The 15,509-nt window shown below is 46.3% G+C and overlaps 23 non-coding genes across 23 annotated transcripts; 2 read left to right on the top strand and 21 right to left on the bottom strand.

The window, feature by feature from the left end:
• Positions 1-100: 100 nt before the first annotated feature.
• Positions 101-171, bottom strand: trnag-gcc. Its single transcript has one exon. It is a non-coding gene; the product is annotated as a tRNA-Gly (tRNA).
• A 297-nt stretch (positions 172-468) lies between these two features.
• On the bottom strand, positions 469-541 carry trnam-cau. The gene has a single exon. It is a non-coding gene; the product is annotated as a tRNA-Met (tRNA).
• Positions 542-806: 265 nt separating this feature from the next.
• On the top strand, positions 807-878 carry trnad-guc. The gene has a single exon. It is a non-coding gene; the product is annotated as a tRNA-Asp (tRNA).
• Positions 879-1,068: 190 nt separating this feature from the next.
• On the bottom strand, positions 1,069-1,139 carry trnag-gcc. Its single transcript has one exon. It is a non-coding gene; the product is annotated as a tRNA-Gly (tRNA).
• A 208-nt stretch (positions 1,140-1,347) lies between these two features.
• On the top strand, positions 1,348-1,419 carry trnad-guc. The gene has a single exon. It is a non-coding gene; the product is annotated as a tRNA-Asp (tRNA).
• Positions 1,420-1,890: 471 nt separating this feature from the next.
• trnag-gcc lies at positions 1,891-1,961 on the bottom strand. Its single transcript has one exon. It is a non-coding gene; the product is annotated as a tRNA-Gly (tRNA).
• Positions 1,962-2,258: 297 nt separating this feature from the next.
• trnam-cau lies at positions 2,259-2,331 on the bottom strand. The gene has a single exon. It is a non-coding gene; the product is annotated as a tRNA-Met (tRNA).
• An 809-nt stretch (positions 2,332-3,140) lies between these two features.
• Positions 3,141-3,211, bottom strand: trnag-gcc. The gene has a single exon. It is a non-coding gene; the product is annotated as a tRNA-Gly (tRNA).
• Positions 3,212-3,508: 297 nt separating this feature from the next.
• Positions 3,509-3,581, bottom strand: trnam-cau. The gene has a single exon. It is a non-coding gene; the product is annotated as a tRNA-Met (tRNA).
• Positions 3,582-4,463: 882 nt separating this feature from the next.
• On the bottom strand, positions 4,464-4,534 carry trnag-gcc. Its single transcript has one exon. It is a non-coding gene; the product is annotated as a tRNA-Gly (tRNA).
• A 297-nt stretch (positions 4,535-4,831) lies between these two features.
• trnam-cau lies at positions 4,832-4,904 on the bottom strand. Its single transcript has one exon. It is a non-coding gene; the product is annotated as a tRNA-Met (tRNA).
• Positions 4,905-6,023: 1,119 nt separating this feature from the next.
• Positions 6,024-6,094, bottom strand: trnag-gcc. Its single transcript has one exon. It is a non-coding gene; the product is annotated as a tRNA-Gly (tRNA).
• Positions 6,095-6,391: 297 nt separating this feature from the next.
• Positions 6,392-6,464, bottom strand: trnam-cau. The gene has a single exon. It is a non-coding gene; the product is annotated as a tRNA-Met (tRNA).
• An 809-nt stretch (positions 6,465-7,273) lies between these two features.
• On the bottom strand, positions 7,274-7,344 carry trnag-gcc. The gene has a single exon. It is a non-coding gene; the product is annotated as a tRNA-Gly (tRNA).
• A 297-nt stretch (positions 7,345-7,641) lies between these two features.
• On the bottom strand, positions 7,642-7,714 carry trnam-cau. The gene has a single exon. It is a non-coding gene; the product is annotated as a tRNA-Met (tRNA).
• An 809-nt stretch (positions 7,715-8,523) lies between these two features.
• Positions 8,524-8,594, bottom strand: trnag-gcc. Its single transcript has one exon. It is a non-coding gene; the product is annotated as a tRNA-Gly (tRNA).
• A 297-nt stretch (positions 8,595-8,891) lies between these two features.
• Positions 8,892-8,964, bottom strand: trnam-cau. Its single transcript has one exon. It is a non-coding gene; the product is annotated as a tRNA-Met (tRNA).
• Positions 8,965-9,773: 809 nt separating this feature from the next.
• trnag-gcc lies at positions 9,774-9,844 on the bottom strand. Its single transcript has one exon. It is a non-coding gene; the product is annotated as a tRNA-Gly (tRNA).
• Positions 9,845-10,141: 297 nt separating this feature from the next.
• Positions 10,142-10,214, bottom strand: trnam-cau. The gene has a single exon. It is a non-coding gene; the product is annotated as a tRNA-Met (tRNA).
• Positions 10,215-11,023: 809 nt separating this feature from the next.
• On the bottom strand, positions 11,024-11,094 carry trnag-gcc. Its single transcript has one exon. It is a non-coding gene; the product is annotated as a tRNA-Gly (tRNA).
• A 297-nt stretch (positions 11,095-11,391) lies between these two features.
• trnam-cau lies at positions 11,392-11,464 on the bottom strand. Its single transcript has one exon. It is a non-coding gene; the product is annotated as a tRNA-Met (tRNA).
• Positions 11,465-12,273: 809 nt separating this feature from the next.
• Positions 12,274-12,344, bottom strand: trnag-gcc. Its single transcript has one exon. It is a non-coding gene; the product is annotated as a tRNA-Gly (tRNA).
• Positions 12,345-12,641: 297 nt separating this feature from the next.
• trnam-cau lies at positions 12,642-12,714 on the bottom strand. The gene has a single exon. It is a non-coding gene; the product is annotated as a tRNA-Met (tRNA).
• Positions 12,715-15,509: the final 2,795 nt, after the last annotated feature.

Below are 15,509 nucleotides of genomic sequence, written 5' to 3' on the forward strand. Positions count from 1 at the left end.
TTGTTCGATCCCTTGGAGCTTCAGATTCCCAGGTAGTACTTTCCAGTTTCTCTCATAGGAACTATGTGAATTTGGGCTACTCATTAGAACTTAAAGGAAGTGCATTGGCCGGGAATCGAACCCGGGCCTCCCGCGTGGCAGGCGAGAATTCTACCACTGAACCACCAATGCTTACATTGAGGTCTTCTTACCACTCCGAAAATAAAATCAGGCGGGAGTTCGATTCCCGGGCGAGGCAAGCGCAATTTTTGGATAGGGCCTTTATTCCTGCCAATGTCTTGATGAAATACTTACCTGCCACACTTGAGGAAGGCTGTTGTTTATGTGCGAAAAGATTTTGCATTCAAGATCGGAAGAGAACATTCACAGGATTTCCTTGCCATTTAATACTGAAATGGATGGCGTTGAATCATGCACGTTACCCGCCAGATCACCAGCAAGAACCAAATGAATACACTACAAAACATATGCCCCGTGTGAGGCTCGAACTCACGACCTTCAGATTATGAGACTGACGCGCTGCCTACTGCGCCAACGAGGCCCAAAAGAAACAATTCCGTTGGGTGACAATGGCGGAGTCCAGCATAAAGGGGTCAAGCCAAGACCTGTTCTTGAGGTCTAAAGGCCGATACGTCAAACGCAGATGAGCTCACGCAGGCAAGAAAAGTAATCGTCCGGAGCATAGAGCAAGAAGCCTTCAAAGGGGAATCAAAGAATCTGGCTGAAAGAGCAATTTGTTTTCATTTACAAGATGTGCATTGGCAAGGACTCGAATTACGTGGGCGAAGTCAGGAGACTTGAACATCTCCTCGTTAGTATAGTGGTCAGTATCCCCGCCTGTCACGCGGGAGACCGGGGTTCAATTCCCCGACGGGGAGTGAACACACTTTTTGGTTGTTGTGGTTAACAGCCATGCAGTACAGACATTCAGAAAAAGAATGCCCCTGAACCACCTATGCTGGAGAATATATTTTGGACAACTGTAAAGACTGTCTGTCGAGACCAGAGGAACAGGGCGCAAACGCAAAGCACGTCAAGTAAATGTTACTCAGCGAAAGAAAAGGACGATGCATTGGCCGGGAATCGAACCCGGGCCTCCCGCGTGGCAGGCGAGAATTCTACCACTGAACCACCAATGCTTACATATGACACCATTACCACTTTGGGAATTTGTGCAAACGCAGATGAGCTCACACAGGCAAGAAAAGTAATCGTCCGGAGCATAGAGCAAGAAGCCTTCAAAGGGGAATCAAAGAATCTGGCTGAAAGAGCAATTTGTTTTCATTTACAAGATGTGCATTGGCAAGGACTCGAATTACATGGGCGAAGTCAGGAGACTTTAACATCTCCTCGTTAGTATAGTGGTCAGTATCCCCGCCTGTCACGCGGGAGACCGGGGTTCAATTCCCCGACGGGGAGTGAACACAATTTTTTGGTTGTTGTGGTTAACAGCCATGAAGTACAGACATTCAGAAAAAGAATGCCCCTGAACCACCTATGCTGGAGAATATATTTTGGACAACTGTAAAGACTGTCTGTCGAGACCAGGAGGAACAGGGCGCAAACGCAAAGCACGTCATCTAGGAACTTATAAGTGGACGACGGACTCTCCCCATTCTCTTCTGATGACAAAATGTCAAATGAAATGTTGGTGTCCATTAAGGCTTGCCATAGTTTCCTGGTTCTGGCTGTCCATGGAGCACATGAGTAGATTTGTCCTCTTTCCATCCATATTGCCCTGATGAAATCCAAGGGCCCTTATTTCTGACAGTCTATCAACAATCAACAGCTTGTTCGATCCCTTGGAGCTTCAGATTCCCAGGTAGTACTTTCCAGTTTCTCTCATAGGAACTATGTGAATTTGGGCTACTCATTAGAACTTAAAGGAAGTGCATTGGCCGGGAATCGAACCCGGGCCTCCCGCGTGGCAGGCGAGAATTCTACCACTGAACCACCAATGCTTACATTGAGGACTTCTTACCACTCCGAAAATAAAATCAGGCGGGAGTTCGATTCCCGGGCGAGGCAAGCGCAATTTTTGGATAGGGCCTTTATTCCTGCCAATGTCTTGATGAAATACTTACCTGCCACACTTGAGGAAGGCTGTTGTTTATGTGCGAAAAGATTTTGCATTCAAGATCGGAAGAGAAAATTCACAGGATTTCCTTGCCATTTAATACTGAAATGGATGGCGTTGAATCATGCACGTTACCCGCCAGATCACCAGCAAGAACCAAATGAATACACTACAAAGCATATGCCCCGTGTGAGGCTCGAACTCACGACCTTCAGATTATGAGACTGACGCGCTGCCTACTGCGCCAACGAGGCCCAAAAGAAACAATCCGTTGGGTGACAATGGCGGAGTCCAGCATAAAGGGGTCAAGCCAAGACCTGTTCTAAAGGTCTAAATGTCGATACGTCAAACGCAGATGAGCTCACGCAGGCAAGAAAAGTAATCGTCCGGAGCATAGAGCAAGAAGCCTTCAAAGGGGAATCAAAGAATCTGGCTGAAAGAGCAATTTGTTTTCATTTACAAGATGTGCATTGGCAAGGACTCGAATTACGTGGGCGAAGTCAGGAGACATGAACATCTCCTCGTTAGTATAGTGGTCAGTATCTCCGCCTGTCACTCGGGTGAAGACCGGGGTTCAATTCCCCGACGGGGAGTGAACACACTTTTTGGTTGTTGTGGTTAACAGCCATGCAGTACAGACATTCAGAAAAAGAATGCCCCTGAACCACCTATGCTGGAGAATATATTTTGGACAACTGTAAAGACTGTCTGTCGAGACCAGGAGGAACAGGGCGCAAACGCAAAGCACGTCATCTAGGAACCTATAAGTGGACGACGGACTCTCCCCATTCTCTTCTGATGACAAAATGTCAAATGAAATGTTGGTGTCCAGTAAGGCTTGCCATAGTTTCCTGGTTCTGGCTGTCCATGGAGCACATGAGTAGATTTGTCCTCTTTCCATCCATATTGCCCTGATGAAATCCAAGAGCCCTTATTTCTGACAGTCTATCAACAATCAACAGCTTGTTCGATCCCTTGGAGCTTCAGATTCCCAGGTAGTACTTTCCAGTTTCTCTCATAGGAACTATGTGAATTTGGGCTACTCATTAGAACTTAAAGGAAGTGCATTGGCCGGGAATCGAACCCGGGCCTCCCGCGTGGCAGGCGAGAATTCTACCACTGAACCACCAATGCTTACATTGAGGTCTTCTTACCACTCCGAAAATAAAATCAGGCGGGAGTTCGATTCCCGGGCGAGGCAAGCGCAATTTTTGGATAGGGCCTTTATTCCTGCCAATGTCTTGATGAAATACTTACCTGCCACACTTGAGGAAGGCTGTTGTTTATGTGCGAAAAGATTTTGCATTCAAGATCGGAAGAGAAAATTCACAGGATTTCCTTGCCATTTAATACTGAAATGGATGGCGTTGAATCATGCACGTTACCCGCCAGATCACCAGCAAGAACCAAACGAATACACTACAAAACATATGCCCCGTGTGAGGCTCGAACTCACGACCTTCAGATTATGAGACTGACGCGCTGCCTACTGCGCCAACGAGGCCCAAAAGAAACAATTCCGTTGGGTGACAATGGCGGAGTCCAGCATAAAGGGGTCAAGCCAAGACCTGTTCTAGAGGTCTAAATGTCGATACGTCAAACGCAGATGAGCTCACGCAGGCAAGAAAAGTAATCGTCCGGAGCATAGAGCAAGAAGCCTTCAAAGGGGAATCAAAGAATCTGGCTGAAAGAGCAATTTGTTTTCATTTACAAGATGTGCATTGGCAAGGACTCGAATTACGTGGGCGAAGTCAGGAGACTTGAACATCTCCTCGTTAGTATAGTGGTCAGTATCCCCGCCTGTCACTCGGGTGAAGACTGAGGTTCAATTCCCAGACGGGGAGTGAACACACTTTTTGGTTGTTGTGGTTAACAGCCATGCAGTACAGACATTCAGAAAAAGAATGCCCCTGAACCACCTATGCTGGAGAATATATTTTGGACAACTGTAAAGACTGTCTCCATTCAGAAAAGAATGCCCCTGAACCACCTATGCTGGAGAATATATTTTGGACAACTGTAAAGACTGTCTGTCGAGACCAGGAGGAACAGGGCGCAAACGCAAAGCACGTCATCTAGGAACCTATAAGTGGACGACGGACTCTCCCCATTCTCTTCTGATGAAAAAATGTCAAATGAAATGTTGGTGTCCAGTAAGGCTTGCCATAGTTTCCTGGTTCTGGCTGTCCATGGAGCACATGAGTAGATTTGTCCTCTTTCCATCCATATTGCCCTGATGAAATCCAAGAGCCCTTATTTCTGACAGTCTATCAACAATCAACAGCTTGTTCGATCCCTTGGAGCTTCAGATTCCCAGGTAGTACTTTCCAGTTTCTCTCATAGGAACCTATGTGAATTTGGGCTACTCATTAGAACTTAAAGGAAGTGCATTGGCCGGGAATCGAACCCGGGCCTCCCGCGTGGCAGGCGAGAATTCTACCACTGAACCACCAATGCTTACATTGAGGTCTTCTTACCACTCCGAAAATAAAATCAGGCGGGAGTTCGATTCCCGGGCGAGGCAAGCGCAATTTTTGGATAGGGCCTTTATTCCTGCCAATGTCTTGATGAAATACTTACCTGCCACACTTGAGGAAGGCTGTTGTTTATGTGCGAAAAGATTTTGCATTCAAGATCGGAAGAGAACATTCACAGGATTTCCTTGCCATTTAATACTGAAATGGATGGCGTTGAATCATGCACGTTACCCGCCAGATCACCAGCAAGAACCAAATGAATACACTACAAAACATATGCCCCGTGTGAGGCTCGAACTCACGACCTTCAGATTATGAGACTGACGCGCTGCCTACTGCGCCAACGAGGCCCAAAAGAAACATTCCGTTGGGTGACAATGGCGGAGTCCAGCATAAAGGGGTCAAGCCAAGACCTGTTCTTGAGGTCTAAAGGCCGATACGTCAAACGCAGATGAGCTCACGCAGGCAAGAAAAGTAATCGTCCGGAGCATAGAGCAAGAAGCCTTCAAAGGGGAATCAAAGAATCTGGCTGAAAGAGCAATTTGTTTTCATTTACAAGATGTGCATTGGCAAGGACTCGAATTACGTGGGCGAAGTCAGGAGACTTGAACATCACCTCGTTAGTATAGTGGTCAGTATCCTCTACTGCGCCAACGAGGCCCAAAAGAAACAATCCGTTGGGTGACAATGGCGGAGTCCAGCATAAAGGGGTCAAGCCAAGACCTGTTCTAGAGGTCTAAATGTCGATACGTCAAACGCAGATGAGCTCACGCAGGCAAGAAAAGTAATCGTCCGGAGCATAGAGCAAGAAGCCTTCAAAGGGGAATCAAAGAATCTGGCTGAAAGAGCAATTTGTTTTCATTTACAAGATGTGCATTGGCAAGGACTCGAATTACGTGGGCGAAGTCAGGAGACTTGAACATCACCTCGTTAGTATAGTGGTCAGTATCCCCGCCTGTCACTCGGGTGAAGACCGGGGTTCAATTCCCAGACGGGGAGTGAACACACTTTTTGGTTGTTGTGGTTAACAGCCATGCAGTACACGCATTCAGAAAAAGAATGCCCCTGAACCACCTATGCTGGAGAATATATTTTGGACAACTGTAAAGACTGTCTGTCGAGACCAGGAGGAACAGGGCGCAAACGCAAAGCACGTCATCTAGGAACTTATAAGTGGACGACGGACTCTCCCCATTCTCTTCTGATGACAAAATGTCAAATGAAATGTTGGTGTCCATTAAGGCTTGCCATAGTTTCCTGGTTCTGGCTGTCCATGGAGCACATGAGTAGATTTGTCCTCTTTCCATCCATATTGCCCTGATGAAATCCAAGGGCCCTTATTTCTGACAGTCTATCAACAATCAACAGCTTGTTCGATCCCTTGGAGCTTCAGATTCCCAGGTAGTACTTTCCAGTTTCTCTCATAGGAACTATGTGAATTTGGGCTACTCATTAGAACTTAAAGGAAGTGCATTGGCCGGGAATCGAACCCGGGCCTCCCGCGTGGCAGGCGAGAATTCTACCACTGAACCACCAATGCTTACATTGAGGTCTTCTTACCACTCCGAAAATAAAATCAGGCGGGAGTTCGATTCCCGGGCGAGGCAAGCGCAATTTTTGGATAGGGCCTTTATTCCTGCCAATGTCTTGATGAAATACTTACCTGCCACACTTGAGGAAGGCTGTTGTTTATGTGCGAAAAGATTTTGCATTCAAGATCGGAAGAGAAAATTCACAGGATTTCCTTGCCATTTAATACTGAAATGGATGGCGTTGAATCATGCACGTTACCCGCCAGATCACCAGCAAGAACCAAATGAATACACTACAAAGCATATGCCCCGTGTGAGGCTCGAACTCACGACCTTCAGATTATGAGACTGACGCGCTGCCTACTGCGCCAACGAGGCCCAAAAGAAACAATCCGTTGGGTGACAATGGCGGAGTCCAGCATAAAGGGGTCAAGCCAAGACCTGTTCTAGAGGTCTAAATGTCGATACGTCAAACGCAGATGAGCTCACGCAGGCAAGAAAAGTAATCGTCCGGAGCATAGAGCAAGAAGCCTTCAAAGGGGAATCAAAGAATCTGGCTGAAAGAGCAATTTGTTTTCATTTACAAGATGTGCATTGGCAAGGACTCGAATTACGTGGGCGAAGTCAGGAGACTTGAACATCACCTCGTTAGTATAGTGGTCAGTATCCCCGCCTGTCACTCGGGTGAAGACCGGGGTTCAATTCCCAGACGGGGAGTGAACACACTTTTTGGTTGTTGTGGTTAACAGCCATGCAGTACAGACATTCAGAAAAAGAATGCCCCTGAACCACCTATGCTGGAGAATATATTTTGGACAACTGTAAAGACTGTCTGTCGAGACCAGGAGGAACAGGGCGCAAACGCAAAGCACGTCATCTAGGAACCTATAAGTGGACGACGGACTCTCCCCATTCTCTTCTGATGAAAAAATGTCAAATGAAATGTTGGTGTCCAGTAAGGCTTGCCATAGTTTCCTGGTTCTGGCTGTCCATGGAGCACATGAGTAGATTTGTCCTCTTTCCATCCATATTGCCCTGATGAAATCCAAGGGCCCTTATTTCTGACAGTCTATCAACAATCAACAGCTTGTTCGATCCCTTGGAGCTTCAGATTCCCAGGTAGTACTTTCCAGTTTCTCTCATAGGAACTATGTGAATTTGGGCTACTCATTAGAACTTAAAGGAAGTGCATTGGCCGGGAATCGAACCCGGGCCTCCCGCGTGGCAGGCGAGAATTCTACCACTGAACCACCAATGCTTACATTGAGGTCTTCTTACCACTCCGAAAATAAAATCAGGCGGGAGTTCGATTCCCGGGCGAGGCAAGCGCAATTTTTGGATAGGGCCTTTATTCCTGCCAATGTCTTGATGAAATACTTACCTGCCACACTTGAGGAAGGCTGTTGTTTATGTGCGAAAAGATTTTGCATTCAAGATCGGAAGAGAAAATTCACAGGATTTCCTTGCCATTTAATACTGAAATGGATGGCGTTGAATCATGCACGTTACCCGCCAGATCACCAGCAAGAACCAAACGAATACACTACAAAACATATGCCCCGTGTGAGGCTCGAACTCACGACCTTCAGATTATGAGACTGACGCGCTGCCTACTGCGCCAACGAGGCCCAAAAGAAACAATCCGTTGGGTGACAATGGCGGAGTCCAGCATAAAGGGGTCAAGCCAAGACCTGTTCTAAAGGTCTAAATGTCGATACGTCAAACGCAGATGAGCTCACGCAGGCAAGAAAAGTAATCGTCCGGAGCATAGAGCAAGAAGCCTTCAAAGGGGAATCAAAGAATCTGGCTGAAAGAGCAATTTGTTTTCATTTACAAGATGTGCATTGGCAAGGACTCGAATTACGTGGGCGAAGTCAGGAGACATGAACATCTCCTCGTTAGTATAGTGGTCAGTATCTCCGCCTGTCACTCGGGTGAAGACCGGGGTTCAATTCCCCGACGGGGAGTGAACACACTTTTTGGTTGTTGTGGTTAACAGCCATGCAGTACAGACATTCAGAAAAAGAATGCCCCTGAACCACCTATGCTGGAGAATATATTTTGGACAACTGTAAAGACTGTCTGTCGAGACCAGGAGGAACAGGGCGCAAACGCAAAGCACGTCATCTAGGAACTTATAAGTGGACGACGGACTCTCCCCATTCTCTTCTGATGACAAAATGTCAAATGAAATGTTGGTGTCCATTAAGGCTTGCCATAGTTTCCTGGTTCTGGCTGTCCATGGAGCACATGAGTAGATTTGTCCTCTTTCCATCCATATTGCCCTGATGAAATCCAAGGGCCCTTATTTCTGACAGTCTATCAACAATCAACAGCTTGTTCGATCCCTTGGAGCTTCAGATTCCCAGGTAGTACTTTCCAGTTTCTCTCATAGGAACTATGTGAATTTGGGCTACTCATTAGAACTTAAAGGAAGTGCATTGGCCGGGAATCGAACCCGGGCCTCCCGCGTGGCAGGCGAGAATTCTACCACTGAACCACCAATGCTTACATTGAGGTCTTCTTACCACTCCGAAAATAAAATCAGGCGGGAGTTCGATTCCCGGGCGAGGCAAGCGCAATTTTTGGATAGGGCCTTTATTCCTGCCAATGTCTTGATGAAATACTTACCTGCCACACTTGAGGAAGGCTGTTGTTTATGTGCGAAAAGATTTTGCATTCAAGATCGGAAGAGAAAATTCACAGGATTTCCTTGCCATTTAATACTGAAATGGATGGCGTTGAATCATGCACGTTACCCGCCAGATCACCAGCAAGAACCAAACGAATACACTACAAAACATATGCCCCGTGTGAGGCTCGAACTCACGACCTTCAGATTATGAGACTGACGCGCTGCCTACTGCGCCAACGAGGCCCAAAAGAAACAATCCGTTGGGTGACAATGGCGGAGTCCAGCATAAAGGGGTCAAGCCAAGACCTGTTCTAGAGGTCTAAATGTCGATACGTCAAACGCAGATGAGCTCACGCAGGCAAGAAAAGTAATCGTCCGGAGCATAGAGCAAGAAGCCTTCAAAGGGGAATCAAAGAATCTGGCTGAAAGAGCAATTTGTTTTCATTTACAAGATGTGCATTGGCAAGGACTCGAATTACGTGGGCGAAGTCAGGAGACATGAACATCTCCTCGTTAGTATAGTGGTCAGTATCTCCGCCTGTCACTCGGGTGAAGACCGGGGTTCAATTCCCCGACGGGGAGTGAACACACTTTTTGGTTGTTGTGGTTAACAGCCATGCAGTACAGACATTCAGAAAAAGAATGCCCCTGAACCACCTATGCTGGAGAATATATTTTGGACAACTGTAAAGACTGTCTGTCGAGACCAGGAGGAACAGGGCGCAAACGCAAAGCACGTCATCTAGGAACCTATAAGTGGACGACGGACTCTCCCCATTCTCTTCTGATGACAAAATGTCAAATGAAATGTTGGTGTCCAGTAAGGCTTGCCATAGTTTCCTGGTTCTGGCTGTCCATGGAGCACATGAGTAGATTTGTCCTCTTTCCATCCATATTGCCCTGATGAAATCCAAGGGCCCTTATTTCTGACAGTCTATCAACAATCAACAGCTTGTTCGATCCCTTGGAGCTTCAGATTCCCAGGTAGTACTTTCCAGTTTCTCTCATAGGAACTATGTGAATTTGGGCTACTCATTAGAACTTAAAGGAAGTGCATTGGCCGGGAATCGAAACCGGGCCTCCCGCGTGGCAGGCGAGAATTCTACCACTGAACCACCAATGCTTACATTGAGGACTTCTTACCACTCCGAAAATAAAATCAGGCGGGAGTTCGATTCCCGGGCGAGGCAAGCGCAATTTTTGGATAGGGCCTTTATTCCTGCCAATGTCTTGATGAAATACTTACCTGCCACACTTGAGGAAGGCTGTTGTTTATGTGCGAAAAGATTTTGCATTCAAGATCGGAAGAGAAAATTCACAGGATTTCCTTGCCATTTAATACTGAAATGGATGGCGTTGAATCATGCACGTTACCCGCCAGATCACCAGCAAGAACCAAACGAATACACTACAAAACATATGCCCCGTGTGAGGCTCGAACTCACGACCTTCAGATTATGAGACTGACGCGCTGCCTACTGCGCCAACGAGGCCCAAAAGAAACAATCCGTTGGGTGACAATGGCGGAGTCCAGCATAAAGGGGTCAAGCCAAGACCTGTTCTAGAGGTCTAAATGTCGATACGTCAAACGCAGATGAGCTCACGCAGGCAAGAAAAGTAATCGTCCGGAGCATAGAGCAAGAAGCCTTCAAAGGGGAATCAAAGAATCTGGCTGAAAGAGCAATTTGTTTTCATTTACAAGATGTGCATTGGCAAGGACTCGAATTACGTGGGCGAAGTCAGGAGACATGAACATCTCCTCGTTAGTATAGTGGTCAGTATCCTCGCCTGTCACTCGGGTGAAGACCGGGGTTCAATTCCCAGACGGGGAGTGAACACACTTTTTGGTTGTTGTGGTTAACAGCCATGCAGTACACGCATTCAGAAAAAGAATGCCCCTGAACCACCTATGCTGGAGAATATATTTTGGACAACTGTAAAGACTGTCTGTCGAGACCAGGAGGAACAGGGCGCAAACGCAAAGCACGTCATCTAGGAACCTATAAGTGGACGACGGACTCTCCCCATTCTCTTCTGATGAAAAAATGTCAAATGAAATGTTGGTGTCCAGTAAGGCTTGCCATAGTTTCCTGGTTCTGGCTGTCCATGGAGCACATGAGTAGATTTGTCCTCTTTCCATCCATATTGCCCTGATGAAATCCTAGGGCCCTTATTTCTGACAGTCTATCAACAATCAACAGCTTGTTCGATCCCTTGGAGCTTCAGATTCCCAGGTAGTACTTTCCAGTTTCTCTCATAGGAACTATGTGAATTTGGGCTACTCATTAGAACTTAAAGGAAGTGCATTGGCCGGGAATCGAAACCGGGCCTCCCGCGTGGCAGGCGAGAATTCTACCACTGAACCACCAATGCTTACATTGAGGACTTCTTACCACTCCGAAAATAAAATCAGGCGGGAGTTCGATTCCCGGGCGAGGCAAGCGCAATTTTTGGATAGGGCCTTTATTCCTGCCAATGTCTTGATGAAATACTTACCTGCCACACTTGAGGAAGGCTGTTGTTTATGTGCGAAAAGATTTTGCATTCAAGATCGGAAGAGAAAATTCACAGGATTTCCTTGCCATTTAATACTGAAATGGATGGCGTTGAATCATGCACGTTACCCGCCAGATCACCAGCAAGAACCAAACGAATACACTACAAAACATATGCCCCGTGTGAGGCTCGAACTCACGACCTTCAGATTATGAGACTGACGCGCTGCCTACTGCGCCAACGAGGCCCAAAAGAAACAATCCGTTGGGTGACAATGGCGGAGTCCAGCATAAAGGGGTCAAGCCAAGACCTGTTCTAGAGGTCTAAATGTCGATACGTCAAACGCAGATGAGCTCACGCAGGCAAGAAAAGTAATCGTCCGGAGCATAGAGCAAGAAGCCTTCAAAGGGGAATCAAAGAATCTGGCTGAAAGAGCAATTTGTTTTCATTTACAAGATGTGCATTGGCAAGGACTCGAATTACGTGGGCGAAGTCAGGAGACATGAACATCTCCTCGTTAGTATAGTGGTCAGTATCCCTGCCTGTCACTCGGGTGAAGACCGGGGTTCAATTCCCCGACGGGGAGTGAACACACTTTTTGGTTGTTGTGGTTAACAGCCATGCAGTACAGACATTCAGAAAAAGAATGCCCCTGAACCACCTATGCTGGAGAATATATTTTGGACAACTGTAAAGACTGTCTGTCGAGACCAGGAGGAACAGGGCGCAAACGCAAAGCACGTCATCTAGGAACCTATAAGTGGACGACGGACTCTCCCCATTCTCTTCTGATGAAAAAATGTCAAATGAAATGTTGGTGTCCAGTAAGGCTTGCCATAGTTTCCTGGTTCTGGCTGTCCATGGAGCACATGAGTAGATTTGTCCTCTTTCCATCCATATTGCCCTGATGAAATCCAAGGGCCCTTATTTCTGACAGTCTATCAACAATCAACAGCTTGTTCGATCCCTTGGAGCTTCAGATTCCCAGGTAGTACTTTCCAGTTTCTCTCATAGGAACTATGTGAATTTGGGCTACTCATTAGAACTTAAAGGAAGTGCATTGGCCGGGAATCGAAACCGGGCCTCCCGCGTGGCAGGCGAGAATTCTACCACTGAACCACCAATGCTTACATTGAGGACTTCTTACCACTCCGAAAATAAAATCAGGCGGGAGTTCGATTCCCGGGCGAGGCAAGCGCAATTTTTGGATAGGGCCTTTATTCCTGCCAATGTCTTGATGAAATACTTACCTGCCACACTTGAGGAAGGCTGTTGTTTATGTGCGAAAAGATTTTGCATTCAAGATCGGAAGAGAAAATTCACAGGATTTCCTTGCCATTTAATACTGAAATGGATGGCGTTGAATCATGCACGTTACCCGCCAGATCACCAGCAAGAACCAAATGAATACACTACAAAGCATATGCCCCGTGTGAGGCTCGAACTCACGACCTTCAGATTATGAGACTGACGCGCTGCCTACTGCGCCAACGAGGCCCAAAAGAAACAATCCGTTGGGTGACAATGGCGGAGTCCAGCATAAAGGGGTCAAGCCAAGACCTGTTCTAGAGGTCTAAATGTCGATACGTCAAACGCAGATGAGCTCACGCAGGCAAGAAAAGTAATCGTCCGGAGCATAGAGCAAGAAGCCTTCAAAGGGGAATCAAAGAATCTGGCTGAAAGAGCAATTTGTTTTCATTTACAAGATGTGCATTGGCAAGGACTCGAATTACGTGGGCGAAGTCAGGAGACTTGAACATCTCCTCGTTAGTATAGTGGTCAGTATCCCCGCCTGTCACTCGGGGGCAAGACGTGCTTAGGTGGCATAGAGTGACAGCCAATGCGCGACGTGCTTAGGTGGCATAGTGACAGCCAATGCGAGACGTGCTTAGGACAGCCAATAAAATTGCAGCATTACTGAAGCTGTGAACCGCCGTCTTAGCCAGCTGAGATTTCTTCTGTTCGCAGGTTCGACACCCGGTTGGGGCAAAGTCTGTGATACATTATCAAAGATAAAGAGCTATCTATGAATCAAGAAATGTGAATCCTAATGTGTTATAGTAACTGTTATTGTGTTTATATTTATTTATTACCTTCAAAAGAAAAACTCAGAAGGTATTATTTATATTTAAGATATGGACCATGTAGTATAAATCATTTACTTATGAATGAGACATGTAGATATGAATCAAGAAAACATCTTTATTATAAACAACAGAAAGGATGACAATTTGGCATTAACAGACACACAGGAGGCAGTCTGTCAGGTAGTGTGCAGACACAGAGATCCCGTTCCAGCCATCAGAGTCCCCATACTCTCCAAAGGGAGACAATTGCCGAAGGAACTGGGTAATTGTCTTCTGGTCGTACTTTCCTTCCTCACCATCCATGATGTTCTTACAGCTGAGGAGGTACGCCAGGTCAGCCCGTTCATATTTCAGGTGCATCATCTCCGTGATCTGCTTTGCCATATCAGTGGGTGACTTACCGGTGCGCCTGAGCTCGTCCAGTACCGACTTACAGATGGCTTTCTTGTAAGTCAGTACTGCTGGCAGCAGGTTGGTGAACCTCTTGGGGAGCTTTTCCAGCCAGGATGGGTTGTCGGCATACCACCTCTTCCGGCAGACTTTGCAGCAGAGCCTTGAAGACAGCAAGTAGTACTGTCCGGTGATGCCGACAATCACACGAGGCCTACCAACACCAGCAGAGGCAATTTGAGGCTGAGCACAGCCGTCAATAGACGGCAGAGTGTAGTTGTTCCTCAGCCTTCCCATCAAATTGTCATTTTCTGGCTTCCAGATGAAAAAGGGATGGAGCTGAAAATACTTGGCGCAGGGAAGATCATCAACACTGTCAATCAGCTCTGGCTGGGGAGGGCCACGCCACAATGACAGCATCTTCAGAGGGTTGCGTACAGGAACGGAGCCTGGCCAGAGCCCCATGGATTCCAGCTCCATCTTCATCCAGATCCTCTGCTGCGGCAAACAGTTCCACTGACTGACATCCTGGTTGTAGGCAGGAAGCTGAGGAGGAGGAGGAGGAGGAGGACAGCTGGGGACCGTTGATGGCCTGGGTAATGGCTGACCTAGGCAGACAATAAATAAAAACACATGGCAAATAATTACGATATTGTGGGTGTGTGTGTGATTTTGTGAAAAATGATTTCTAGCAAGTACACATCCAAATGAGAAACATTCAAACACTTGCCTCAAAAATGTGATGTATTGTTATTGTTATTATTACTCACTTTGTGTTGGTGCAGCTGGTGGATGCAGTGTCGGTTGACAGGGCTCTGCAGATATCTCAGGAGCCACTATAGAAAATATTAAAACATGTCATTATTATCAACAGTAAAATAAAGAAATAATGTTGTATGACACTTAGCATCTTCACTGTAGTCAGCAAACTGTACAAGGTGCAAAGAGTCAAACATATACACACCTGGAACAGTGATGTTGGTCTCTGTTGGTGTTGGGGCGGATGGTTCCGGCATCAGAAACATCAGCTCCTTTGGTAGGGGCACAAGTCTCTTTACAGGAAGAGCAGGGGCTGCATGGAGGGATAGCCAAAAGATTCATCAACATGTTGGACAGATGCACAGTGAATGTGATTCAGGGTTTAAATGTATAAACAGTAATATAATGCATTACCATCTACTAGTGAAGCCTTCAGTTGACTTTGTGTGGAGAGGGTAGCAGATGGTACTAAAACAGAAAAGTGTGTCAGTGTATTCATATTATGGCAATATAGAAATTAGTAATTATGTTAGTAAGACCAAACATCACCCATCTTTACTTCACCTGCTAATCTCATAAAGTGAAACACACTGTTTATCATATTAATGTTTAGAGAATATATTTCATTCATACACATGCATTATTTTAGTTTGGATTCATATTCAGCATTCAGTCATTACAACTCAGTCTGAGCAGATGAAATAACTTGGCACACGGCAAACACATGCGTTCAAGTGTTAGTGACCACAGCAGTTTAAATGTGTACTTTTCATTCAATCCAAATAAGAAAAAAAGCAGTAACTTACCCTCAACATGACTGGTTTCAATTCATAGTCACTAGGACAACATGTAGAAGAGCAAAGACAAACAGACCAGAACATGGTCAGACCAGAACATGGCCAACATGTGACGGAAAGTCATTTTGGGAAAAGAATTCATGGTCCCAGAGTTCATCAGGAATTTTCAGAAAAATCAACCTTTTCTTCTTTTTGGAGCTTGTTGTGGGCTTGCTGATGATGATGGTGCAGACGCTGCAAAAAACAAACAGAAAGAGTG

Source organism: Trematomus bernacchii, unplaced genomic scaffold (assembly GCF_902827165.1).
Source record: "Trematomus bernacchii unplaced genomic scaffold, fTreBer1.1, whole genome shotgun sequence".
Classification (NCBI taxonomy): Eukaryota; Metazoa; Chordata; class Actinopteri; order Perciformes; family Nototheniidae; genus Trematomus; species Trematomus bernacchii.